Here is an 11514-nt window from a genome sequence, read left to right as displayed (position 1 = left end):
GATGATCACCAATTACTGAGCCTTTAGTATGGACAGAGCTGAGAAAGAGTGGCTTGTCCAGAGCCCTCTCCCTAAAGGAATATTGTTCTCTTACCATTTGCTTTCCTCTGACCATTGGTCTCTTCTTTCTTTTTCCCACTTTACATTTTTTAACACTAGGTTTAGTCTCTGTGAACTCATTCTCTGACCTGGATTGAAGTATAGTCCATTAGCCCCTGTGTCAAGCACACCTGAACGCAGCAGAGAGGAATGGATACAGCTGAAGTCAAAAGTAACTGACTTTTGAAATGGAAAAATCAAGAACAGGACAATCCGTGTCATGGCAGACCAATTACATCAGCTTCTAGGTTGGGTATGCATGGCCCTTCCTCCCAGGCTGCTATTATTTCCGAAGCCAGAAAGAAATAAGGAAGAAAGGATAGACTCTTTCCTAATGCAACACTGCTTTGGTGTAGGCTTCCCTAGCAAGTTGTAAATTCTACATACACTACGTGATGGCCCCATAGCCCACAGCTGCCCAGCTCCGGCCCTGCCTTCACTTTCTTCCTTTAGCTCCACACTGGGAGCTCAGAGATGTACCGCCCTCTTCTCTCTCCTTTGCATACATGTTCTCATCTTCACAAAAGCATGCCATATTACTGGGGAGGATAAGTAACTCGCCCAAGGTCTCTCAAATAGAAAGCTGTAGAAGCAGAAATTGAATCCAGGACAGCCTGATCCAAAGAGTCTTTCATATACTACACATTACATCCCCCAAAGAGAAAATCTGACACACAATATGAAAAAAGTCCATTTACATGTCTAATCCCAGCTGGCCTCTAAGCAATATGAGGTGAGTGAAGGGTTAATTCATAATCATTTCTGTAGCCCCCATGCTTGGTACATTGTAAATACTCATTAAGCATTTGTTGAAAGATCAATAAATTTTGTTAGTTAATGCCTACCTTTCTTTTCTATCCTGAACTTGAATCATGGCCAAAACCTCTAAAACGGCCTTTTCACCTCTCTTCTTGACTTCCTGTAACTGAGCATCCACAGCAAACCTGATTAATTAGACCCTATTACTTTAAAATTTTCTCAGTGGCTCCCCCATCTGAGGAACACAGTATGAGTTTCTCTTCCCTTCTCTATCCTTACAGATTTACCTTGTCACTGTCTAGCCCAACCATGCAACCTGCACTTCACCTCTTTGCTGGATTACTATGGATGTCTGAATTATTGGCAGCTTCCCTAATACAGACCTGTGAGCTTTTGTGCGTGCAACTTCCTCTACCTGGATGGCCTTACTCTCCTCCTCATTGCTCCCCCCGCACTGACACATACACACGTACTCCTCACTCATCTTTTTGCCTTGCAACCTCATATCCCTATGTTATCAACAGAATGTTTGTGTCACTTCGAAATTCTTTTGTTGAAACTCTACCCCCGCCCCCATCCCAGTGTGATGGTAGTAGGACATAGGGTCTTTCGGAGGTAATTGGGATTCGATGAGGCCAAGAGAGTGGAGCCCTCATGAATGAGATTAGCGCCCTTAAAAGTGTTACAAGAGAACTTGCTTCCTTTCTGCTCTCCATCAAGGAGAAGTTGGCAATCTGCAACATGGGTCCTCACCGTAACTCAATCACGCTGGCACCCAGATGTCAGACTTCCAACCTCCAGAACTGTAAGAAATAAACGTCTGTTGTTTATAAGCCACCCAGTCTATGGTACTTTGCTATAGCAGCCCCGACTGAGTTAGTTCAAGAATTAGTTCAAACAAACCTCCTCAGGATTCACTGATTTACTAAGCACTCAGTGCTCTCTTCATCTTAAACAGATGGCCACTATAGAAACTGTATTTTGTGTTTTCACTGTCCACTTTCCCACTGTTGTGTGACTTGCTAAAGGTAGGAATCATGTCTTTCCATCTTTATGTCCCTAGGACTAAGTACCAGTGTCTGATCATGTGAGTCTAAAGAAATCAGTATTTGATGTCTTTTGACCCAGCAATTCCACAGTTAGGAGTATATCCTAAGATTCCTGAAACACCAATCCAAAAGACCCTATGCACCCCAATGTTCATAGCAGCACAATTTACAATAGCCAAGAGTTGGAAGCAACCTAGGTGCCCATCAGTAAATGAATGGATCCAAAAACTATGGCACATTTACACAATGGAATTCTATGCAGCAGACAGAAAGCGGGAGCTACTATCCTTCGCAATAGCATGGATGAAACTGGAAAGCATTATGCTGAGTGAAATAAGCCAGGCAGTGAAAGACAAATAGCATTTGATCTCACCTTTAACAGGAAGCTAAACAACAAAACAAATAAGCAAGCAAAATATGACCAAAGACACTAAAATACAGAACAGGCTGACAGGAACCAGAGGGGAGAAGGGAGGAAATTTCAGGGGAAAGGGGGAAGGATTCACAGGAACAAGTACAAAGGACACATGGACAATAAATAAGGGGGGTGGAAACGGGAGGGAGGTGGAGAGAACTGGTGGTGGTGGGCTGGGATGGGAGTAAAAGACAGAAAACTGTACTTGAACAATAATTTTTAAAAAAGAAAAAAGAAATCAGTATTTGTTGGAAATGAAAGGAAGGAAGGAAGAAGGGAGAGGTGGAAGGAGAGAGGGAGAGTTGGAGGGAGGGAGAAGGAAGGGAGGAGGGAGGGAGGAAGGGATAGCTCCATTTGGATGAGAAGAGGAACCTGTGGGAAAAGTCATGCAGGGAATGCATTTCACTCTTTGAGTCGGGGGGAAACCTGTGAGGCCTGGAACATTGTCTGACACAGCTAACCTGAGAACTATGTGATAATGTCAATATTTAGGGAGACAGAAAATCAGAGAAGGAAAGGGGAAGCAAGACAAACTTTAATATACAACTTCATCTCAGCTCCTGTTGCAAACTTTAATATACAACTTTATCTCATCTCCAAACCCAATAGTACGGTAACACTTCTGAAATAATTAAAGTTATTGTTTTGTGGGTTTCTTTTGAAGTTATCCTATTTTGAGATATATAATTATGCCTGTTGCAAAGAGTGTAATATTGTCTTATAAGCTTGTTTTTCCTTTCTAATCAAAGAACTCAAGTGAATATATTTTAGGACCTGAAGCACAAAATATATTAGATTTAAAGAAAACCAAAAATTAAAATTGCCTATGCCCTCTGGTTCTAGGAGAAGAGGAATTATATTTTGCCAGTTATGGAAAGCCTGGCTTACTTTACTATCTCCCACTTGTAATCTTTAATATTAAGATAAAATATAAATAATGTTAGCAGAAATCTGGTTACGTTGACTGAATAAAAGACAACAAAGTTATAACAGGTGGTAAAAGCAGCTTGCTATGGAAAATCCAGGCTGTAAGACAGTTGAGACTGGTATTTCTAAGACCAATAATGAAGACTAGAAAATGGCATAAATGTATACATTTCTCAACTCAAAAGAATGTGGAAAGGATATTCAATATCATGAAGAACTTCATAACTACCAATAGTAAATATTCTTTGGTCTTTGTCGATATTACGGCTTTGGTAACCAAATGCAGGTCTGGCTGCCCGCCACTACAAAAGCAAATACTCAAGAGGCAGGGGCTGCTGTAAGGAAAGTGGGTTATTACCAGGCGCCAGCCACATGGAAAATGGGGAACTCACGTTACAAAGCCCATCTCCTGGGAAGGTGGGGACTCGCATCTCAAAGCCCATCTCTCCCTCTCAGTGGAGGCAGAGGTTTATTATATACAGAGGGAGAGGGGAACAGAAGAGAGAGAGCAAGGAAGAGGGTTGAAAAGTTCTCCATCTGCACAGTTGATTCCAGTAAGGCAAGTGATGGGCCGGTGCGCATCACCCTGGTTTAGTCATCCCGGCTTCGTGTCATCCTCCATGGTGGAAGGTCAGCAAATCTCCCAGAGCCAGGATGCCTGAAGGTCTGAGTCTGTATCTTTTAAAGCCTGCCTGAATCCTAGGATTCTTACACAAGTGTGCTGTTTTTCTACAAGCTAGATATCCTTCAGAGTCAGCACCTAGAGAAACAATGTCAAAGGATAGTGGAGTGGATTACGATTTTGTACTGTTACAATTCCCCCGTTACAGTTTGACATTTTTAACGTTGGCGGCATTAACACTAGGTTTTCATTCCTGTTAGTGCTCTGTTGGTTTGGATTTTTTTTGGGGGGGGGGTCAGGGGAGGAGTATTGATTTGAGCATTTAGTATAGCAGGTGGTACAGTTGTTGGTTAAATGATGATTATAGTCATTTATTAAGAGTCTACAAAGTTCCAGTCACCTTCCCAATACTATTTCTGATCTTCAAAACAATTCTTGAAGGGAAGTGTTATCAGTGCCTCTGTGTTACAGATGAGCAAATCAAGGATTTGAATAGATTAAGGAGTTTTCCTGTGGTTCCACAGCTCATTAAAAAGAATGTTGGACCTCGAACCCCATGGAACTCGATGGTCTCCATGAGCCTCTAAATCGCACACCTGCCCCATTGTCATTCACTCTGGGATGCCACCACTGTTCCGAAAAGAATACGGAAGATTTCAGCCCCTGCCCAGAAAAATGAGTTTGGAGGAAAAAAACACTGTCCATCTGAGGTTTGGGCTGGAGAAGCCCATTTTGAAAGTCCAAACAGGTTTCCAAGGAAGAAAAAAGCACTAAAGTTAATCAAGTTAACATAATCTCTTTTTCATTATTTGTTATTTTTCATGAATATGAAAAAAAAATTATGAAAGAGACCAAAGGAATTTTCTTGACACTAAGCACAATGAGTGACGCTTGTAATTAGACAACACAAGGGGCCTGGACAGGAATGGGTGTCACTAAGCCTGCCTGGGCTACTTGCAAAATCAAGAAGGAGTGCAGCGGTCGTTTGATGTGTCAGTATGGCTGGGATACACAAACACAAGATCTCCTTCCTCTGTGATGACCTGATGTGCTGTGAATGAATGCCGAGAAAACCATAAGCTGCGTGGACCACCAATACTACCTCAGGAGGTCCTACTCCATCCAGCGGCCCAGGGACATCCTCCAGCTGCTGGGCACTCCATGACTTCTCCTGGAAGCTGCTGGTGCCCAAGAACTGGCTCAGCCTGGCACGGGTGTCCACCTAGAAGCTGCAGCAGCAGGCACAGGAGCATATCTGCACCACCAGCTTCATCTAACTGGTGGCCAGTGCCGGCCAGGGCCAGGACCTGTGCTTCAGCTCCTTTTGCTTGGGAGGTTCCATTGGGCAGATCAACGTGAAGCAGGACATCTCAGTGACCCTGCACACCTTTGCCCCCAGCTTCCAACAAGAGGACTCCATGTGGGACCTGACCATGTCCTTTGCACCCTCCTTCAAAGAGGGAGGGGTTTTCAGAGTAATCCCAGATATGAAAAGCAAGGTCTACCTGAGGACCCCTAACTGGGAACAGGGCCTACCATCCCTTGTTTTGGTGTCCTGGAACATCAGTGTGCCCAGTGACTAGGTGGGCTTCCTGACCGTCAGAAAGGAGCAGACTGGCCTGGTCTGCTGGATGGGGCATGCATTCACGATCCTCGAGGAGCAGTCATCTAGGGCTTGGAAGATCTTCAGCCTGGAAAAGGTTCTGCCCAAGCCAAGCTCCCACCATCGCAGCTTCTGGGCCATCATCTCCAACTGTAGTCACAAGTGGCAAGCAGCTGGACCTGCTCTTCCAGGTGTCACTTTAAGAACTGTAGACCTGACTGCTATCTTCATTGCCATGGTGGGAGGCAGTGCTTGCTGCTGTTTGCCCTTGGACTCATTATTTGCTTTGTGAAAAAGTAGAAAAAGAGGATGAACAAGGGCACATCCATAGGTATCTACAACGGCAACATCAATACCCAGATGCTGATGAAGCCAAGAAAGTTCCAGAAATTATAAAAGGACATTGACTCCCATGTGTATGCAGGCATTGAAGACACCATGGCATGTGGGCATCTGCTGCAAGATTCCAATGGGCCCATCGTCCAGCCCGAGGAAGACACCTACCAACCCTTCCGGGGCCCCCTGGGGGACTGCCCTCCCTCGCCACCGCCCACATGCTCCAGGGTCCCGACTACAATAGGGTCCCAGAGGAGCCATCCCCTGGCTTCAGCCCTAAGTCTGACAGTGAACCATACACCTTTCCCCACCCCACCAAGGAGAGAGGAAACAACAGGAACACAGACATTCCCTTGATGGATGCCCACAAGCCAGAGGAGACTGGGGGATAATCTGAACCCATCCCAAAGACTTTGCATAAAGCAGGGCACTGAGATACCCTGTAGGGTGCCCATCAGAAATCCTAAAGAGGAATCATATGGAAGGAAAAGCAGGCGGTTTTCCTGAACACCACCCACTTCTGATTTCCAGGCAGACTCATTTCAATGATGGGACATTGAAAATAATGAATTCTGGTCTGGATACAATTACCACTGCTCTTGTCTTTTTAAATTCAGGTTGGGTTGCAGTTGTACACCACACTGTACTGACAGAGAAGTGCAAGTTACCCAGCACAGAATTGCAGTAAGCCCTGGATTTGGACCTTTTGCGGGGGTCATGATTCTGCTGCTGCAGAAGAGACTACAAAACAAACTTCTCTGCAGGTATATTTTCTTAGCCACCAGGATCTTTTATTTTATTTTTTACATTCCAAAAGCAAAATGATCTTTATCTTTTTAATTAAAAATTATGTATTTATTCTTACGTTTAAATTTCAGTCACCCTCAAAATACTATACATTTGTGGGTTTTTTAAATTGTTGTTCAAGTACACTTGTCTCCATTTTCACCCCACCACAACTCCACACCCCACCCCATCCTCACATCCCACCCTTGAACCTACCCTCTTTGGCTTTGTCCATGTGTCCTTTATACATGTTCATTGTGGACCTTCCCCCATTCCCCCCCACCCATTACCCCCTCACCCTTCTTTGGTTACTGTCAGTTTGTTCTTTATTTCAATATCTCTGGTTACATCTTGCTTGCTTGTTTCTTTTGTTGATTAGGTTCCAGTTATAGGTGAGATCATATGGTATTTGTCTTTCACTGCCTGGCTTATTTCACTCAGCATAATGCTTTCCAGTTCCATCCATGCTGTTGTGAAGGGTAGGAGCTCCATCTTTCTTTCTGCTGCATAGAATTCCATTGTGTATATGTACCACAGTTCTTTGATCCATTCATTTACTGATGGGCACTTAGGTTGCTTCCAGCACTTGGCTATTGCAAATTATGCTGCTGTGAACATTAGGGTGCATAGGTTCTTTTGAATAGGTATTTTAGGATTCATAGGGTGTAATCCCAGTAGTGGTATTGCTAGATCAAAAGTTAGACCCATTTTTAATTTTTTTAAGGTATCTCCATACTGCTTTCCACAGTGGCTGCACCAGTCTGCATCCCCACCAACAGTGCACTAGGGTTCCTTTTTCTCTGCATCTTCTCCAGCACTTGTTGTCTGTTGATTTGTTTATGATGGCCATTCTCACTGGTATGAAGTGATATCTCATTGTGGTTTTAATTTGCATCTCTCTGATGGCTAGTGATGCTCAGTATCCTTTCATATGTCTCTGACAAATGGTGATGGGAAATCTGGACAGCTACATGCAAAAAAATTAAACTCGATCACCAACTTACAACATACACAAAAATAAATTCAAAATGGATAAAAGACTTAAATATAAGTTGTGACACCATGAAAGTCCTAGAGGAGAACATAAGCAGGAAAATCTCAGATATTCCATGCAGCAATATTTTCCCTAGAGCAAGGGACATAAAGGAAAATATAAACTAATGGGAATCTCATCAAATAAAAAGCTTCTGCACTGCTAAAGAAAACAGCAGTAAAATAAAAAAGAGAACCAACTGTATGAGAAAACATATTTGCCAATGATACCTGAGATAAGGGTTTGATCTCCAAAGTATATAAAAAAACTCATATGAGTCCACTCCAGGAGGTCAAACAACCCAGTTAAAAAATGAGCAAAGGATTTGAACAGACGTTTCTCCATGGAGGACTGACAGGATCCTTTTTTAAAAAACATTATTTATTTATTTATTTATTTATCATTAGAGAGGAAAGAAGGAGAGAAGGAGAGAAGTATCAATGTACGGTTGCCTCTTGTGTGTCCCTTGCTGGGAACTGGCCCGCAACCCAGGCACGTGCCCTAACTGGGAATCGAACCGCGATCGCGTGGTCTGCAGGCCCGCACTCAATCCACTGAGCTACACCAGCCAGGGCCTGACAGGATCTTTTTAAAGTATTGATTACTAACATTTAAAATGATTAAATGTTTATATAGCAATACAGATCAGAAGATATGGCTATGCTGGGGTTCACATTCCCACCTGGCAACAACTGGCTTTATTGAGCATCAGCTCCACCTGTAGCTGGGGCAGCTGGTCTACCAGTTCCCCACAGTCCCCACCACTCCCTGTCACCTCCCAAAGTGAGCCTCAGTGTCTGTCGCTATTGGCCAGTTTTTTCACAAGGTTTTCCCACAATGAAACAAAAAGTTTGGGACCCATATGTCTTATCAAATGGGAACATAGGCCTCAAGGCTGGTATGTGCTTCAGAGAGTTTTCTTACACATAGCCCACGCCCCTCATTTATCGTAATTACCACCCAGCTCCTGTGTGTATTTGCCTTCATGGACCCTGCTCTCACTGGGGAGAGACAGATTGTGTTATTTATGGCTTGTCTGCAAAGCCAAAAATTCAATATTTCCATGGCAAAGCCCTCTTTGAAAAATAAGTTCAGTGAATTCACCTTGGAAACACACCACCTAGTCTTATTCATGGGCTACTTTGCCCTCATGAGAAGGAGTTTTGCAATCTCCTTAATGGTGTGTATTCTAAGGCCTCTTGAACTCTTTTTGGGAAAGAGTTTTGTTTTGTTTTGTTTTTTTCATTATCCCCTCGGTGCAGCTATGGCACCTTTACCTTCTAAAAGGCTGCCTCCTGGCCTCCTCTGAGGGTCACTGGGTTGGTGCTCTGCCTTCAGCCCCAGAGTGTGGCTGGCCATCTTGGGCATAACTATCTGTCATCACACACATCACCTTGAATGACAAGGGGCTCATGTGGCCATTTTCTTTGAACCGCAAGTGCAAAACTACAGGCCCCCGAAACCTCATGTGTTCTGAAAATATGCCTACCAGAAGGAGCCAGCCCGATGTACTTATGGCTCTTTAAAGTCCAGGCTCCACTTATGGAAACCATTCCGGGGTCACCAGAAACCAGCCAGGCATATTTGTTGAAGCCTCCACATGGGGACTGCTGATGCCAGGAGCCTGCACACCCACCTGCCATAGCTGTGAGGAACCTGGCTCACACAGGACCTGTTGCTAATGTCACAGTCACCTCACAGGGGAGGGGCAAGTCTCAAGAGAAGAGGAGGAAGCACAGGTCCATAACCTTGGTTACCATTTGCAGACTGGTTTGTGTGGATCTGTGTGCTTCACAGGGAGATACTTTTGAGGTGCCATGCTATTTCCTACGCTTTTTAAAATAAACAAGTAAAGTATACAAAAAAACTTGACTGGAATACAGTCAGTCTTTCAATCAATCATAGTCTAAGCATAGCTGTATTTTGTAGATGTGATTAAAGTCTATAATTAGTTGACTTTTTTTAAGATTTTATTTATTTATTTATCTTTAGAAGGGAAGGAGAGAGGGAGAGAAACATCAATGTATGGTTGCCTTTTGTGCGTCCCCTGATGGGAGTTGGCCTGCAGGGAACTGACCTGCAACCCAGGCATGTGGCCTGACTGGGAATCGAACCGCGATCCTCTGGTTCGCAGGCCAGTGCTCAATCCACTGAGCTACACCAGCCAGGGCTATAATTAGTTGACTTTAAACAAAGGACACTATCCCAGATGATCTGAGCAGACCTGATCCAATCAGCTAAAGGCTATAAGACCAGAGCTCTTTTGAGGCTACTTATGGAACAGCCTTGGGTACCACGGGCAAAGCTACAATGCTCGGCAGTTTTCTTATACCTTCTTCATGTGAGAGTGGCCATTGTCCCTAAAATATTTTAGCCAAGTGACATAATACTAAATATTACTAATTTCACTAATGAAGTCTCTCACTAATGAGAGACTAATAGCTAAATCTATTATGCTGATTAAATTGCAATTTCACCTATGAAGACCAATTTCTACTACGCAGAATGCTGATTAGCAGCATGTCCAGTGGGGACCGGGCACTGTTGCAGTGTTTATGGTGGCCACCTAGGAAGAACGGCCATTCTGCACCACCCTACCCTGAGAACAAAGAATGCACTACCCTACCCTGAGAACAAAGCCTAAGCTAGCATAACCTCCAAACCACATTTATTCCAAAGTACTTCTGCTATGCTGTAACTAAATGTCTAAAAGGTAAGACACATTTTCGCTAAAATATTGCGCTCCTTTGGTGTCTCAAGTTGTGAAACCCACTGCTAGCTAGCAAGCTGCATGTTTGTTTAAGCACGTCTACATACAATTATTTCTTGAAAATGAAAAAATCTCCTACTTCTGGACCTTGATAGGCTGAGATGAGCGTGAATGATACAGCTGTCCCTCTGATCAAGTTCATATTGTCATTTTGGTGAAGTTTTCATGTACCATTTTTAAATTTTGTGATAATTTAAATTTGTACTCTTTGAGAGAATCCTTTAAAATAATCACCTCCACATGGGAATGTATAAACCACTGAAAAATCATTAAATTACATCCATTTCACATTCTTACAGAAAGACATACTTAGGTTAATAAAACATAATTAATGCAGTAACTCTTAACTATCATAAACATGAATACCTAGAGAAAAGAAAAGAATTATGGAGTGTCCAATTTGTTCCTGAATGCAAAAATGAAATAGACCAGGAAGTGCCAAGCTATGCTATGGTGGGAACTGGCAGTCTTCCCCTACATCCTCCATCAAATGCTTCGTTTCTTATCTTTACAAAAGCTAAGCTCCACAACTGAAGTCTGGAGCTATTCATCAGGCAGACAGCACTCAATGTATTTCATTTGGCCAAATGTCTACAAAGCATAATGTTAAATCATGAGTTTGGGCACCAAGGAGTCAGACAGCTGGTCCTTCTCCATGCTCTCTTTGCACCTGATCATTGGGCATTTGATAGAAGCCTATTGGCTTGTGGAATTCCATGGGGTAATGATGCAGACCCTGCTGTCAGCAGGCTCAGGAAGACAATCACAATATGCAAAGATCCTTGAAGATTTGTTTGCTAATTTATTTAATTGATATCTGTTGAGCATCTGCTATTTGGCAAACTTAGAGCAGGTGAGAACTAAAGCATGTGGGAAACTAATTCTAGCTACCCTAATGGATTTTACAGCAAATTGGGAAAAAGACACACAAAATGGCATCAAACTAAACGAAGAAGCACATTAGATATACATATACAAAGGATGTGTTTATGAAAATCAGGCAAAATAAGGCTGGAAATATAGGGCTCTGATTCTTTCTTCCCTGGGTTGAAGAACATGGCCCAAAGAGTTCCTATAACATGTAAAAAAGTCTGCATTTGTCTCCCTTTTCTCTG

The 11514-nt window shown here is 43.1% G+C and overlaps 1 pseudogene; it reads left to right on the top strand.

Moving 5' to 3' along the window:
- The first annotated feature begins 4869 nt into the window (after positions 1-4869).
- On the top strand, positions 4870-6202 carry LOC118974410 (CUB domain-containing protein 1-like; annotated as a pseudogene).
- Positions 6203-11514: the final 5312 nt, after the last annotated feature.

The sequence above is a fragment of the Sturnira hondurensis genome, unplaced genomic scaffold (genome assembly GCF_014824575.4).
Source record: "Sturnira hondurensis isolate 20B ecotype Veracruz unplaced genomic scaffold, ASM1482457v3 Scaffold0019428, whole genome shotgun sequence".
In the NCBI taxonomy this organism is placed as follows: domain Eukaryota; kingdom Metazoa; phylum Chordata; class Mammalia; order Chiroptera; family Phyllostomidae; genus Sturnira; species Sturnira hondurensis.
The sequence above is the reverse complement of the archived record's forward strand: the minus strand, read 5'-3'. Positions and strand labels throughout refer to the sequence as shown.